The sequence below is a fragment of the Cydia amplana genome, chromosome 17, assembly GCF_948474715.1.
Source record: "Cydia amplana chromosome 17, ilCydAmpl1.1, whole genome shotgun sequence".
In the NCBI taxonomy this organism is placed as follows: domain Eukaryota; kingdom Metazoa; phylum Arthropoda; class Insecta; order Lepidoptera; family Tortricidae; genus Cydia; species Cydia amplana.
Window position 1 is genome coordinate 2,157,346 of NC_086085.1, and position 16,195 is coordinate 2,173,540.

A 16,195-nucleotide genomic window follows, 5' to 3' on the forward strand; every position below is an offset into this window, starting at 1 on the left:
ACACCTTCTTTAATATCTGGCTGGAAGAAGTATAAAATCGGGAGTTATGGAGAACCAGGGGAGAGACTTTTGCCAGTTTTTCCCAGTAGTGGGACACTCAAATAAGATAAGCCATAAAAAAAACCCATTTCATGTCAAAAATGTCTTACATCATTTTGGAAAAGAGCTGAAACTCTTCAATCTACTGAATCGATTTCTATCAAACTTAGTTAAGAACAGCGTGGGGACTATAGCCCAAGCCCTCTCGCGCATGAGAGGAGGCCTGTGCCCAGCAGTGGGACGTATATAGGCTCAAATTATTATTATTATTCACTTTATTTATTTTTGATCTTAGGTTAGGTTATTTCATAATATGGATATAAAAATAAAATACAAAAACACTTATTATTATAGTTAAGAACCACCGCAAGGAAACTCACTTTCACGTAAAAAAACGCATTGAAATCGGTCCATCCGTTAGAGAGCTACGATGCCACAGACAGACACTGCCGTATTCGAACATCAAGATATTCACAAGACACGACACATACTAGATCCATTCTAGATACGCTATAGTTTAGATATCAACTAGTTCTCTTTTGCAGAGCAATTCGGGCAACCAATGTCACTTTTACGTTAGATAGAGTTAGATATCTATTGGATGTGAATTGGATCTCTAAGTCATATCCTGTGGAAATCGTTCAAGAGTATCTCCAGGTATCTCCAGAATCGCGCAAATGTCAAATTTGACAGGTTAGATCTTAAACATATCGTATCTTGGTGATGTCTAAAAGATATCTAATAGATATCTATTTCAAAATCCGAATCGGGCCCACAGACAGACATTGCGTCAAATATATAACACCCCTCTTTTTGCTCTAAAAAGCCATCAATAAACCCCTTATTTTCTTGCAAACCATTAATTTCCGGTAAACTACATCCAATTACAAACGCTTATGATAACAAGATGGCCGTCGGCCGTGTAATGGCGGCCATCGGTCGGAAATTGTCATCCCTCCGGAAACGACGCATTGTCGGCCCGCGATGACATTTGTGACCATTCCCGGTCTGGGGTTAGATTAGGAGTGCGTGATTGTTGCTTTGATATAGGAGAGTTGAGGTGAATGATTGATTACATACACAGCTGAGTACTAATCGCAAAAACAGCATTGAATGAATGAGTGAATGTGACTTATCTCTCTCTCGCTCTGTCTCTCAATTATCTAACATTCAAGCTTACACTGTGACACCAAAAGGATAATTATCATAATGATGTGGGACTTAGTCAATCCGTCTATATGTAGATTTATTTATTTAATTAGATATATAATGACTTGGTAGTATGTAAGCGCTTTGGTACAGTCACCTGTAATAATTATGTTACACAAAGGTCGCAAAAATATCTGACACGATCTTATTTGTAGAGCTATAAGAGAAGAGTAACATGTCAAATTATTGCAGGTGTAATGCTTAATGTATGCTAAATAAAATAAAATGAAATTAAAATATGTAAATGATGTCGACTGACACCATTGAAAGATATAATTTTGATACCTATCAAAGATTTGTTTTTCTGGGCCACCATCAACAGTTGCGCCAACTGGTGAGCAAATAAACGCTCTCATTGCTTTGATATTTATATCGGCAACATCATGATTCTGTATTTCTCTAGCATACCCACGATACAGGTTGTGTCTAGTGTGGGAATCATTTCTTTATTCATCATTTGCTTTTATTGAAATTTCTGTATTTCTTGAAATCATTTTTAGGGTTCCGTACCTCAAAAGGAAAAAACGGAACCCTTATAGGATCACTCGTGCGTCTGTCTGTCTGTCTGTCTGTCCGTCCGTCCGTCTGTCACAGCCTATTTCCTCCGAAACTACTGGACCAATTAAGTTGAGATTTGGCACACATATGTGAGTTTGTGATTCAAAGACGGACATGTAACGTAAACAAATGAATTTTAAATATAGAGGCCACTTTTGGGGGGTAGAAGAGCAAATTAAAAAATAAAGTTTTTGAAACTATATCGTGTTACATATCAAATGAAAGAGCTCATTTTGAGAATCTCAAATATATTTTATTTATAATTTTAAGATAAATAGTTTAGCAGTTATTCCAGAAAATAGGCAAAAAATGACCATCCCCCCCCCCTTATCTCTGAAATGACTGGGTCTAAAATTTTGAAAAAAATACTTTAAATAGTTCTTTACCTATAGATGACAGGAAAACCTATTAGAAATGTGCAGTCAAGCGTGAGTCGGACTTAAGTACTTAGTTTTTGATCCGACCCCTACGGGTTGTTTAAAGACATTTTACTCACTTTACATTAAAAAAAACATATTGTTAAAAATACATGTAACGTAAAAAAATTAATTTTAAATATGGAGGCCACTTTTGGGGGGTAAAAGAGCAAATTAAAAAATAAAGTTGTTCAAACTACCTATATCGTGTTACATATCAAATGAAAGATCTCATTTTGAGAATCTCAAATATATTTTATTTATAATTTTATGATAAATAGTTAAGCAGTTATTCAAGAAAATAGGCAAAAAATTACCATTCCCCCCTTTATCTCTGAAACTATACTGGGTCTAAATTTTGAAAAAATACACTAAATGAAGGGTACACGGAAAGAACATGTCTAGTCACTTTGTTTGGAAAACGAGATTATTATCTCTAAATGAAGAGCTCTTAATGAACTATTAGTTATATCTTTTGCTACCACTGTATAATAAATGTGACACAACTTTTTTTTAGTTAAATAATACCTGGTCACGGAATTACCATACGTTTTGACATTGTTCTAAATTTGAAAAGCGCGATTACTCAAAATGTTACTGAAGTGACAAGCATGTTCTTTCCGTGCACCCTTCCAATAGTTCTTTACCTATAGATGACAGGAAAACCTATTAGAAATGTGCAGTCAAGCGTGAATCGGACTTAAGTACTTAGTTTTTGATCCGACTCCTATGGGTTTTTTAAAGACATTTTACACACTTTTCATTAACAACAACATATTGTTAAAAATACATGTAACGTAAAAAAATGAATCTTAAATATCGAGGCCACTTTTAGGGGGTAAAAGAGCAAATTAACATTAGCATTTCAAACTATATCGTGTTACATATTAAATGAAAGAGCTTATTTTGAGAATCTCAAATATATATTTTTTATAATTTTAAGATAAATAGTTTAGCAGTTATTCAAGAAAATAAGCAAAAAAAATTACCATCCCCCCCTTTTATCTCTGAAACTACCGAGTCTAAAATTTTGGAAAAAATACACTAAATAGTTCTTTATCTAAAGATGACAGGAAAACCTATTAGAAATGTGCAGTTTTTTGATGGGTTTTTTTAGACATTTTACTCACTTTTCATAAAAAAAAACATATTGTTAAAAATTGTGTAATGTACGGAACCCTTGGAACGCGAGTCCGACTCGCACTTGGCCGGTTTTTTTTTTGATGTCACAATGTAGGTACCTAAGCTTAAAATGGCCTCCGTGTTTCTTGTGCAATAAAATTACCGATCGCCACTCGCTTTCCGTATTTTAGACGCAGAAGTTAGCATATATGGGTTAACCCAGGCTATCTGTTATGCCCTAATTCCATGGTCTAATTCCAAAGGCCGCCGACTGGGCAGCCGTCCAGATTGAATCATTATCCTTATTTGGGACAAGCATTGTAGTAGTAAACACTTTATTGTACAAAAATCAGAACAAAACCGGAAAAATAACATTCGTCATTGTACATGCTACGTAATCCCCTACTTAATATAGGGAGCGTTCATGGACTATAGGGGGCAGCACAGGAGCCGTCAGATTTTTGGCGCGAGGCGCAAATGTGAAGTTTATGCTTCCGATGTAGCCCACAAGATGGCAGAACCTACTATGCCCAAGAAAACGTACGAAAACGGTAGCTGGCAGCACTTGCTTTGGCAATGTACATGTTTATGTATCCGATTCAGGTGACAAGATGGCAGACCCTCCAACGCGCAAAATTGTCCTATGATATTTATTTATTTTATTTGTCTATAATCTAGGTCATGTGTAGGTAATCTAACTTCCCTATCTTGATGAGCTGTAACAAAAGTGCTTAACTGTCTGAAATTTAGGCAAGCACGTGGAAGCCAAGTTATATGTATGCCACACCCACGCTGCAACATATATTCATTAAAAGATAAGTCATGACGTATGACTGTACAGATAAAAAATAAACATGAAAATCCAAAGGCCACCGACCTGTACAATACATTGTTCCATTCCCACTGGCTGAATACAAATTATGATCGTTATTTGTAGGCCATTAAGGTTGCTTTTACTATAAAACAGATTGTCAGTGCTCAGTCCACTTTCAAATGCAAGTCAGGCATGCCAACACAACAACGGGAAACTATTGGAAGCCTTATGAGACCGCCATATTTCCATGTTGGCATATGATATATCATGTGCTGGAGGTTTGTGTAAGTTTTATTAAAATGTCACTTGCAGCGACGTTTGAGAGGCAGTTCGGAATAGAATATTAAACTTTTTTCTACTCCAGCACTCAAATGTGTCAATTAAATGACTGACAGTGATATCTAAAGCAATGTCATTTGAATGCTTTGTCTATAGGCTCATAAGATGACTGCTAGCAGTCATCTTATGAGTATAATACAACTGCTTTATTTTTTTTAAAGATACAAGTTCCGATCATCTTGATTGAAAGAGGTATGTTTTCATTTACAATAATAACTCTTTTTTTTTTTAAATAATAACTCTTTTTTTTTTTTAAATAATAACTAAATTTTTTTTAAATAACAACTCTTTTTTTTAATAATAACTCTTTTTTTTAATAATCTCTTTTTTTTTTAATAATAACTCTTTTTTTTTTTTTTTTTTTTTTTTTTTTTTTTTTTTTTTTTTTTTTTTTGCTGCAGCTGTCATAGAAAAAGTAATGTATGCAACAGCTCATAATTGGTTCTTAAAATTCTCGGGTCTTTTTTTACAAAACTCGACTACGTCTCGTTTTGTAACTTCGACCCTTGAATTTTAAGAACCCTTATTATATCACTGTTGCATAAACTACTATTATGTAGGTACATAATTTTAGAAATACTTAGGTTAGGTTAGGTTAGGGTAACTTCCAAAGTACCTAGGTGTTACTCGTAATATTTTTTTTCTGTTCATTTATTTATAAAGTAGGTACCTAATTGAAGTTGATTGAAGTTTGATCAAGAGGCGTTTTACCAGGATACAGAATATAAAACCGGCCAAGTGCGAGTCGGACTCGGGCAAGGAGGGTTCCGCACCATCAACAAAAAATAGAGCAAAACAATCAAAAAAAACAAGCAAAAAAACGGTCACCCATCCAAGTACCGACCCCGCCCGACGTTGCTTAACTTCGGTCAAAAATCACATTTGTTGTATGGGAGCCCCACTTAAATCTTTATTTTATTCTGTTTTTAGTATTTGTTGTTATAGCGGCAACAGAAATACATCATCTGTGAAAATTTCAACTGTCTAGCTATCACGGTTCGTGAGATACAGCCTGGTGACAGACGGACGGACGGACGGACGGACGGACGGACAGCGGAGGCTTAGTAATAGGGTCCCGTTTTTACCCTTTGGGTACGAACCCTAAAAATTAGACTCTAAAAGCTCTCTAGAAAATGACTACCTACTAAAAGTAAACGAATAGAATACCTAGAAATTTAATTTAATAAACGTAAGTAATGTTATTAAATTTATACGAAAACCAATGTTCTATTTCAAGAAACTACGAATGTTACAAAATTAGTTCAAAGAAAACATCATTACTTTAGTGAACAAATTTCAAATTGCTAACCCAAATCCAACAAGTAGAAACGTTTTAACAAATTTAGATAAAACGCTTAACGTTAAGGCAAGTCGTTAATTTAAAGAAACGCCATCTATATAGAGAACAATTAAATCGAATTTTTGTATTAATGACGCCATATTTCGGCGCCATCTTGTTAGAAAGTGCTTCCGTGGCGCGGGCCACAGGCGCGAGAGATTCAGCCACAGACTGGTATATTTAAGTGTGTGGATTCAGCCCTTTGTCTTATGTACGATATCACGCTTACCATTTGAGGGCGGATTTTTATATTTTTCCTCAGATTTCTTAAAATTGTATTAGATACATAGAGTTACCTATTACGTAGGTATAATATAAACGGAATTTCACGGACCTAAATGTCCTAAATCCTAAAAATGTTCCTCTGAGTTAAGATATTTTTGTAATTCAACGGAATCTAGGTAGTACATTTTTTCGAGACATGTTTTGATTTCATATTTATTCCGCTAAACCCAGAACGACAACCTCTTCAAACCAGCCAAATTTTATCCAAATGCACCGAAAAAATTATGACAACTAAATAATAATCGGCCTTAATGTCGAAAGGGGACAACAGGTTCTCCATACAAACGCAGTCATCATTTTCCGATCATTACAGAAAATATTTTTACACAATTTGATGTATATGGGTTGGTATACATCAAATTGTGCCTATATGAATGTAAGAACACCATTATTTGATCTATACCTAGTAGGTATTTACATATATTGAAATACACCTATGCAAGTAAAGTTTCTTCAAACAAAAACGTCACCTTGTTTGACACTGACATATCCGATCCATATCGTTTCAATATCTAATATTGGACGTATCTTATTGTTCTAATACGGCTGCTAACGTTATAAGTTTCTAAGCATCTTTGTGACTACCACCAGTTTGACACTGACATAAACGCCATCGAGAACGTATAGGTAATTTACTTTCTATGCATCTCGCTCGTACTCGCGTATTAGTTCGAGCGAGAGGTATAGAAAGTAAATTACGTTCTCGATTGCATATATGTCAGTTTTGACACTGTCAGTGACTCGTGGTACGGGCTCTTATCACTTGCGCCAGCACACAAAGTTGGGCGTAATTAAAATTCTCCGCGCGTCTCCCCGGCGTTATAGCAGCTCTGCAGGGAGCCCCGTTTCAGACTTCAACGCTGATTTGTGACCGGTAGCCATGACTTACGTATTGTCTATTTTAGGCTAAATACGGAACTGTCTTTGATGCTTTTATTAACTGGCTTCCTGCAGTAACATTCATACTACCTATATAATAATATTATAAATGCGAAGTATAGTTGGTCAAACCAAATTGTCAGTAAATAAGAACAAAAAAACTATACTCATCCTTTTCTTTTGGGTGCTAGTACTATTGTAAGACAAATATAGTATGATTCTCTCTGTCTATGTTTGAAATGAGACAGTCCTATGACAAACTATAACTCTGTATGTCTGTTACCTCTTCACACTTAAGTAAGTAAACCACTGAAACCGATTTGGAGAAATTTGGCATGGAGATGCTTGGAAAGGGCTCTAACCTGAAGAATGTTACCGGCATTCCCTCAAACGGCATTAAAGTTATAGGGGCCTAAAGAAAAAACCCAACGTACGAGTATGTGACCCAAGATACACAACACGTTATACATTAATACAAAGTCAGTGAAAAGAAAACATTTTAAGACTAGGCCAAGAAGGGACAAAATTCAATTAAATGGGCCGTCCCCCCATAAATATGTATTCGTATTAATATTTATTTCGCGAACTCGAGACAGGGACAAACGAGTTGCCTCACAGCAGGGGCTCGTGAGGTTTGCAACTTCTATTATCCACATATATATAGGGATCGTCGCGTAATACCCATAGTAGGTACAGTCAGCATTATCTGCCACCCTAGAATATTTTTCAAAATAAATACTGTAAAATGTTCTACATACAGAGACATTCGTCACCACTACTTTTAAAAAATCTCGTATCTCACACTGCTGCTCAAAGTTGAAAAGTAGTTCTCTGTATTCATCCCATATAAGTAAAGTTACTGCATTTTTCTTTTGATTGACAGAACAAGATACCGAGTTTTTTTTCTCATAGTAGTGACGAAGTGACGATATTTCTTTTTGCTCAGCCATTGGAGGATGTTAGATACTTTTGACGCGTTGGATTAGTTGTCAAGCGGACCCCACAGGCTCCCATGAGCCGTGGCAAAATGCCGGGACAACGTGAGGAAGATGGTGAGATACTTTGACGCGTAGTTTGATCTGAGTTACATGCTATGCAGACATAAAATAATGTTAAGTAAGGTAATGTACTCGCTTTGTCGGTATTTAGATTTGCTAAATGCTTAGCATTTAGGCTAGACTGGCAACTAGCTAAAGCTTTTGAATGCAAAAAGCTTGATTTATGCAGCTTTTAAGCTCCAGCGTTAACAAATGACCTCTAGAACAGGCATCGAGGCATTAGCAACCTTTTATTGCGGAATCTTTTTCTATTTCTAAATTCTATTTTCAAATGTAAAAACTCTCTACTCTAGAATTCCAACTGTTTTACGGGTCTTTCAAAATTAGTTTGTGATACCAACTTTGGGAACATTTTTTTGAAGTGAAAACTTCTTTAGCGGCGCTGGGCACTTTTTGAGGTGGGGAAAAATTATATATCGAGACAGCGTAAGGCGATCACGTGACCGTAAGCCCCGTAAGGTGGCCACTCATAATTTAAATGGCATTTAAATCAATAAAGAAAAACTCAATGTTATTTGACATTTATGTGGCGGACTCCTTTTCAAGACTCTTTAGTCTCTTTACCTATGTTCAAATAATTTGACGTTGTCATGGCAGTATGTAAATAAACATGTCAATGAAAAAGTGTGATCTTATTTGAGAATGATAATAATATATAATAAATAAATAGAATACCTCCGCTAAACGTATGTATCGTGTTACCGGGCGTCGGTAACATAGTGAGGTGTGTTTTCACTTCTATCGGCACTCCCGGAGTGCAACCGTTGTTGCTTGTTTTGTTGCGGCCTCGGCCACCCATGGACTTAGTCACTAATCTTTAGTATATGACATCTATTTCAATTTCAGGTTATAGTTTGTGCTTACCATACGCTTTTAATCTCTTTTATTTTCTATCTTAATTCAAATAAAAGTGTGAATATTTTAGGCATGCCGTATGAATACCAATGAACTTGCGAACCATAAATAGTTGTAGTGTTGAGTTTTACGGTACCAAATCAAGAAAATAAATATATAAAGTCTGAAATTATATGTAAAAGGAGTAAAAATACAACAACAGTCTTGAGCAAAAAACGCAACGTTTTATTTAAAAGAAACAATCGCGAAACGGAAACACTGCAGTTGTGTATCTCCACAACAAAAGAAACCGTAGTAAGTGAAACTTTGAGCAACTGAAGACTGGCCCGTATTCCTATTGATTGCCAGACGTAAACGAGCGTGCTTCTCGAGCGGACTATTTTTATAGTTTCCATTCCAGATAGGTTTCGACATAAGGGAAATGAGTTTTTATAGTGCAATTTTTAGGAGGTCATTCAAAAAGTAACATTTCTCAGTTCAGAATTATAATTCGAAGAAGAAAATATTTCCACCCAATGTATTCATCATTCATTTTAGCTACTTTCACATCATAATTTGTAAATAATAACTACAATATTCTAAATGTAATTTGCAATAAGTAAAGAAAGACTCCGTACAAAACACCTAAGTGGCAGAGGTCAACAACGCTCGATGTCATATATCGTTACGGTCCTTGGAGGATAAAACCAAACGGAGACGCCTTGTCTGTAATTTTCTGTACAAAACAGTCTGCCGATTTTTGCGGGGGAGGGGCACGTCAAATGTATACGTAACGTAAAAATAGCCATGATAGATAAACGTCAGTCCATACATTGTGTATGACCATTGGCCGCCTATTTTCGACAGAGGGAAACGCTTGTTAATGGCTTCTCCGATTTGGTTAGGTATATCCTCTAAGTTACGGTCAGGGTCAGTGTCCACAATTTGCTTTAGTATTCAATTTTGGATAACGTAATACCAGGGGCTTATTTTACAAACGTGACAATTCAATGACTTAAGATGTCAATCGATTCTACTTCCCGTGAGATTCACATGTTTCTTATAAACCTGCCATCTGTTGTATCCCATAAACTTTCAAATTGAGTAAAATAAATGTGGTGCGTGCGCCACGACTTAAAACGGCCTATTTTGACCACTGGTCTGGCCTAGTGGGTAGCTGGGTAGTGATCCTGCCTGTGAAGCCGCGGTCCTGGGTTCGAATCCCGGTAAGGGCATTTATTTGTGTGATGAGCACAGATATTTGTTCCTGAGTCTTGGGTGTTTTCCATGTGTTTATGTATTTGTATATTATATATATCGTTGTCTGAGTACCAAGCCTTCATGAGCTTACTGTGGGACTCAGTCAATCTGTGTAAGAATGTCCTATAATATTTATTTATTTATTATACACAAAATTTCCTGTGGCGTCATCACAAGACGTAAGGGCTACGCCAAAATGTGTGGAAAGGATCGCGAAAAATAAGTTTTCCGTTATTTACGCCGTAAAAAACCTTTGGATAAAGTTTGTCGTCTTTTAAAATTCCGCAATTGTCAGTCGTGTTGAACGCTCGGTACAAGCTTGGAACAAGGCTGCTGTGACCTCAATAACTTTGTTTTCTGTTCCGTACAAATTTACTTGATTGTTAACGTTACTTGTATAGGTAATCCTAGCTTACAGTGTAATTAATTAAATCCTAAATTTTCTACGGCTTCCACTGACTTGAATTACATAATTGACTGGAAATTAGACAGGTAGATTTAGAGGAAATGTAATAGCGTTTAGTTTCAGCTTGAGCATAAATGATGTATGTTCCGCGCTGCGTAGTTCATTTTCCTCTGTCCGTTTCTCGAACGGTATTAGACTAATATTATTAGTCAGTTCGTTCGTGGTTGTCAGTCAAATCGTATGAGTTACCATGGCAACATACTAATAATGTTCAAAACTAGACTAAATCCGTCCTACTACTCTCTAAATCTACTTTATCATGAACACGCAGTTAAAATCCATCACTTCAGCATCACGGTGTATACCTCAATTTTGTCTAACGGCCTATAAAACATAATACCCATAGGCGCCATATGTAGTTAACTACCTTTCTTAAACACGAAAGTCACAAAACGACAGATTTCTATATTAAAATCAAGTCACTTACGACATTTTTCAAATGTTCAAAGTTGTTTCCATATGAGCAAAACCAGCATAATAGAGACCCCGCGATTAGTATTAACTATATGAAATCATAGTTCATACATTAACTGGTTATTTAACTGATCGGAGCTATGGAAATAGGGTAAGGTGACTAATGCGATGTACGCGTTCCGCTTAAGTATTGAGATGTCTTGTAAGTTTTCGTACTGATATCAGGTACTTTGCCTAATGGTGTTTTTTCAACCCGTGCCTATGACGACATTCTGTCATTATCATTGAAATTAAACAAAAGTTACTAGTAAATTGACATTCAGAGACAATTTTAATATGGCGGTTCCATAGAATGACACTTTATTCCTTATACTTGTCTTATTTTGGCTGGAACATACGTCGAATTTTCTATATAGGATAGAAGTATAGGCTAGTTCTAACAGTTCGTCCCAATCCCAATCATGTACTCCAATTAAAACGCCTGGCATTTTTATATTTGAATTAAATGCATAATTAGCTATTATATCACACCAAAATCAGAGCTCTATAAATTGCACACCTTCAATTGATTTTACAACCCCTTTGTTGCCCATCCACTCCCGCACCCACCGCTAAACAGCTGCCAGGCGCCCGGATTAATTAATAATGATAGTATGGCATAATAACTAGAGGGATTTCGTTGCTCTATAAATTGCATACCTATTTACGTGGCTAGCTCTTAGACCATAACTAACGCCACCACATACATTTCGCTTCCTCATCAGTCGTATAAATTATAAGCATTGTTCGAAATACAAAAGCGCGCGTAAAACATAACAGTTTGCATATTCCCTTTCCTATGTTTAACATCGCAAATCTGCCTACCGCCCGTATCCTATCCACCGTATATCCATGCGAAATCCCACTCAAATATGTACCCTATTGCATAAGGGCAAGGTACAAAATGGAATGCCTACCACCAGAATCCTATCCGCCATAACTGCACTCGAAATTCCATTCAAATTTGAACCTAAAAGCGTGAACGTAAGGTATACAATTGAGTGACGTTCTAAAATTCAGAATCAGTGACGACGCTTGAACAAACGTTTGAGCAAATGTGCAAACAAAAGGGCAAACAACAAACATGCTGATTCACTATTTCTGTATTGTGTCATATCTATCTTGTCCGAGTCCGAACGTTTGCGTATAAATTACGTTTTTGCGCTGTCGGGATTACTGTATACAGGGTGCTATAGCGTTTAAACCACATTTTATAAATAAAACCGGCCAAGTGCGAGTCGGACTCGCGCACGGAGGGTTCCGCACCATCAACAAAAAATAGAGCAAAACAAGCAAAAAAACGGTCACCCATCCAAGTACTGACCCCGCCCGACGTTGCTCAACTTCGGTCAAAAATCACGTTTGTTGTATGAGAGCCCCACTTAAATCTTTATTTTATTCTGTTTTTAGTATTCGTTGTTATAGCGGCAACAGAAATACATCATCTGTGAAAATTTCAACTGTCTAGCTATCACGGTTCGTGAGATACAGCCTGGTGACAGACGGACGGACGGACGGACGGACGGACGGACAGCGGAGTCTTAGTAATAGGGTCCCGTTTTTACCCTTTGGGTACGGAACCCTAAAAAGCACGAAGAATATCGTACATTGACCCGCATATTCGTATCTCTATCGCACACGCATAATTATATTGCTGTCCCGCTCGCACAGTGGCATCACTCGCCAGCATCAACGGCGGGACAGCAATATCCCATCAAAAACATTACATGTAAAAAGGTGCAAGTCTCGCAACGCTTCTACTACAAAAAAAGTTTTGAGATGTAATGTGAAACCAAGTCGGTTATTTTAATCAGTGCCAGGGGGTGTTAAAACCGTATCAATAAGATATCTTTAATTTGTAATACATATAATGACTTGGCCATCGCACGGCTGCATAATGACATAAGGATCATCGTCACCTATTAAAAATAATTCTAATTGAACATAACGCTAGTATAGCGCTAATTGCAGTACACATATTACCGAGACACATACATATTTACGAGTACGGTACGAGTAAAGCATTATGTGCGATTGCCAAGTCATTATATGTATTAATTGTTATGTGTTCGTTCATTACACAATATAACTATGTGAATATCTAAACAATTTTCATAATATTTTGGTTTGCGTTGAAAAAACATTTTTTTAAACGTCAATTTTGATACTAAAGTAATCATTTTGATATAGGTATATCAGCCTCATCCTAGTATTAATATTTCAGTGACTAATGAATAAAGGCTTTTACTTAATTGACATTAACTCATTAGTCATTAGGTACTTGATTATTATCATTGATTATTCATAGTTCACGTCAGTAATGTTCGAAAACGTATGTCGTTAATAAGTCTTTCCCTATTTTAATGTAAGTTTAAATATTGAGAAGAAATAAATAAAGCGAAGAAAGGGGACGACCGTTCTCCATACAAACGTCGTCCCCATTTTCCTTTATTCTTTATTCTTTATTATATTGCAGTCATGTTCATGTTACATTAGGTGTTACGATTTGAGAATGGTAGGTACATTCTCAAATCGTAACACCTAATGTAACATGAACATGACTGCAATTTATCGATTATCCGTATTAACATTACGGATTTTTTTTTATAAAATGAAGGCGAAAGGGACGAACGGTCAAAAACGCTTCTCCAAACAAACGTAGGTAGTCCCGATTTTGATATTAACTTAATAGAAAATATATTAACTGGTATTGAAGTGTAATTTTTCTTTTCAATCAGGTTGATGTACGAATATGAATATATGAATATACGAAGTATGTGTAGCTCGGAAAGCAACCCACGTATGTCGCATTACTTACTGCGAGCCATATGTCGCCAAAATGCATGCTAAAGATTCCAACCGATTTAGGGCAATTTGGGGCACACAAACTTTCGAGTTACATTAAAGAAAAAAACTTTATTCGTAAACGCAAAAGAAAATTACGAAAACCGGCCAAGTGCGAGTCTGACCCGCACACGAAGGGTTCCGTACCATTATCAAAAAATCACGTTACCACATGGTCACCAGTACAATTTGACAGTTTTAACGGTTTAACCGGTTAACCCCGGGTTAGTGGGATGGTGCAAGTGGCGCTTAATGTTTGCATTGCTGCTAGGTAATAAAAAAAAAATACGGGGTCATAATTAAATGTAACTTAAAAAAACTACTACTTAAAACTAATTTTTTTTTGTAACTCCTTTTTTTGCAAATAAAATACTATGAATTATGAAACGTCTTAATTTGTAATGATTAGATGTACCTAATGAATTTATTGCCCGTATTTCGTATTGTATTTACACAACACTGTATATTGAGTATTGCCTACACTAAAATTCCGAGCGTGTGCGCGAATCTGACCTTTTGGTACAGACGTAACAACTTTAAGTGAGACACAGTAAACAGCACCAATTAAAAAGCCGGTAATGAAACAAAAGAGGAACGTGACAGCGGGCGCGTCCGCTCGCCAAGTTACGGCACTGTTTAAATAATATTACTAGGTACAGAAGACTCACTCTCTAACAAAACGCGTCTGTTACGATCACTACAGATATGGCCGCTAGGTGGCGACAACGCCACGCGCGGCTTATGGCTAGCCACCAAAATTGGTGTGGAACGGATGTACTTTTAGCTACCTGTGGCAAAGCGACGAAATCGCGGAGTGAGCCACGCCTGGCGCAGGCGCCAGTAACGTCGCCATCACATATATCGGAGCGGCCGAGGTGCTCAAAAATATCTGAACACGACTCTAACGCCTTGACAATAGAGGCGTGTTCAGATATTCGTGAGCGCCTGGGCCGCTCCGATGGCGACTGTATATCTCAGGAGAAGCAGCCTTAGGCCCACTTGCACCATCCCACTAACCCGGGGTTAAGCGGTTGAGGGGATCCCACGCCCCAATGAGCTTCGATCTTAATCCTTTAGTTTTCTAATGTTTTATGTAGCTTATCATATTAACAGCACCGGCTTTAAGCTATTGCTTATCCCAGTTAGTATCCCATATTTACTTCGAAGTTCATCGTCTTCGAGACAGGTATTAGAGAATGTTTAAAAAAATCATAAAAAATATGTATTAATTTCTTACAAAATCCGGTAGACAAAAACGGAGATAAAAGATTGAAGAACCGATAGCCGTTTGTCTTATAATATTATCTGTGGTGCAAAAGTAGGAGATACGATTTAAAAGTTGTCCAAAATCGATAAAGAGAGATTAAAGAGTTAACCTAGTGTCAAATTATACTGGTAACCATGGTAAGTCCGGGTTTAACCCGTTAACCCCGGGTTAGCGTTTGGGGATGAAATGTTTTGAACATCTATGCGGACAGGCTAATTCGAACGTGCACTACCATCGTATTTAAAACCCCCAATTAGCTAATTACAATTCATACCTACTTTTGTTAATTATCAGACATCAAACATTCAATTTTTGATAACAGTATTCAGTTGAAATATGAAATAGCATTGTCACTATTAATTTTAATGTACATGATATTTTATTAACGCTTCCAATTATAATAATTGTTTGTAAAAATTACACATAAAAGAACCGATATTATAATTACTTTGCTTATCACTACATGGTATAAAACAATAGTACATTACTGCAGACGCCGGGAAAGAAGGGCTTGCCGGGTGAGTAGGTATAGCCGGCCGACCGTAGGGAGGCCGGATAGTGATACGAAGCCGGCAAGACCTTTTCACGGCTAGGCATGTATAGTGCTTTTCTCAAACATGCAATGAAATAAAAAAATACACCACTCAAAAAAAAAAACAAATTTATAATCTTTATAATAAAAATCTAACTTCACAACAAAAGTTTTTTAATTTTCCTTCCAATCCCGCCACAATTGTTTTTTTTTTACGGAAGTCGTCCGTATTTTGCGTGTGTTCGAATAGACCTTATTAGGGCCATTATACACAATCTGATAATAAGAATCTCAATTTCTATAAATATAATAAATGCAGAGGATTTTAAATATTGTCTATGGTCTCTGATGACTTACGTATAGACAAAATTTTATTATTATTATTATTATTTCATTTTAGACAGGCAGCTCATGCTGGTGCGTCTAAATCATAGTTCACTTAGCACGATTTCACTGTTTTGATAGTTTGTCGAGTCTATTT

At 36.5% G+C, this 16,195-nt stretch overlaps 1 protein-coding gene across 1 annotated transcript in view; it reads right to left on the reverse strand.

The window, feature by feature from the left end:
- LOC134656036 (neurexin 1-like) overlaps positions 1–16,195 on the reverse strand; it is a 64,538-nt gene that overhangs the window by 15,807 nt on the left and 32,536 nt on the right. The window lies entirely within an intron of this gene.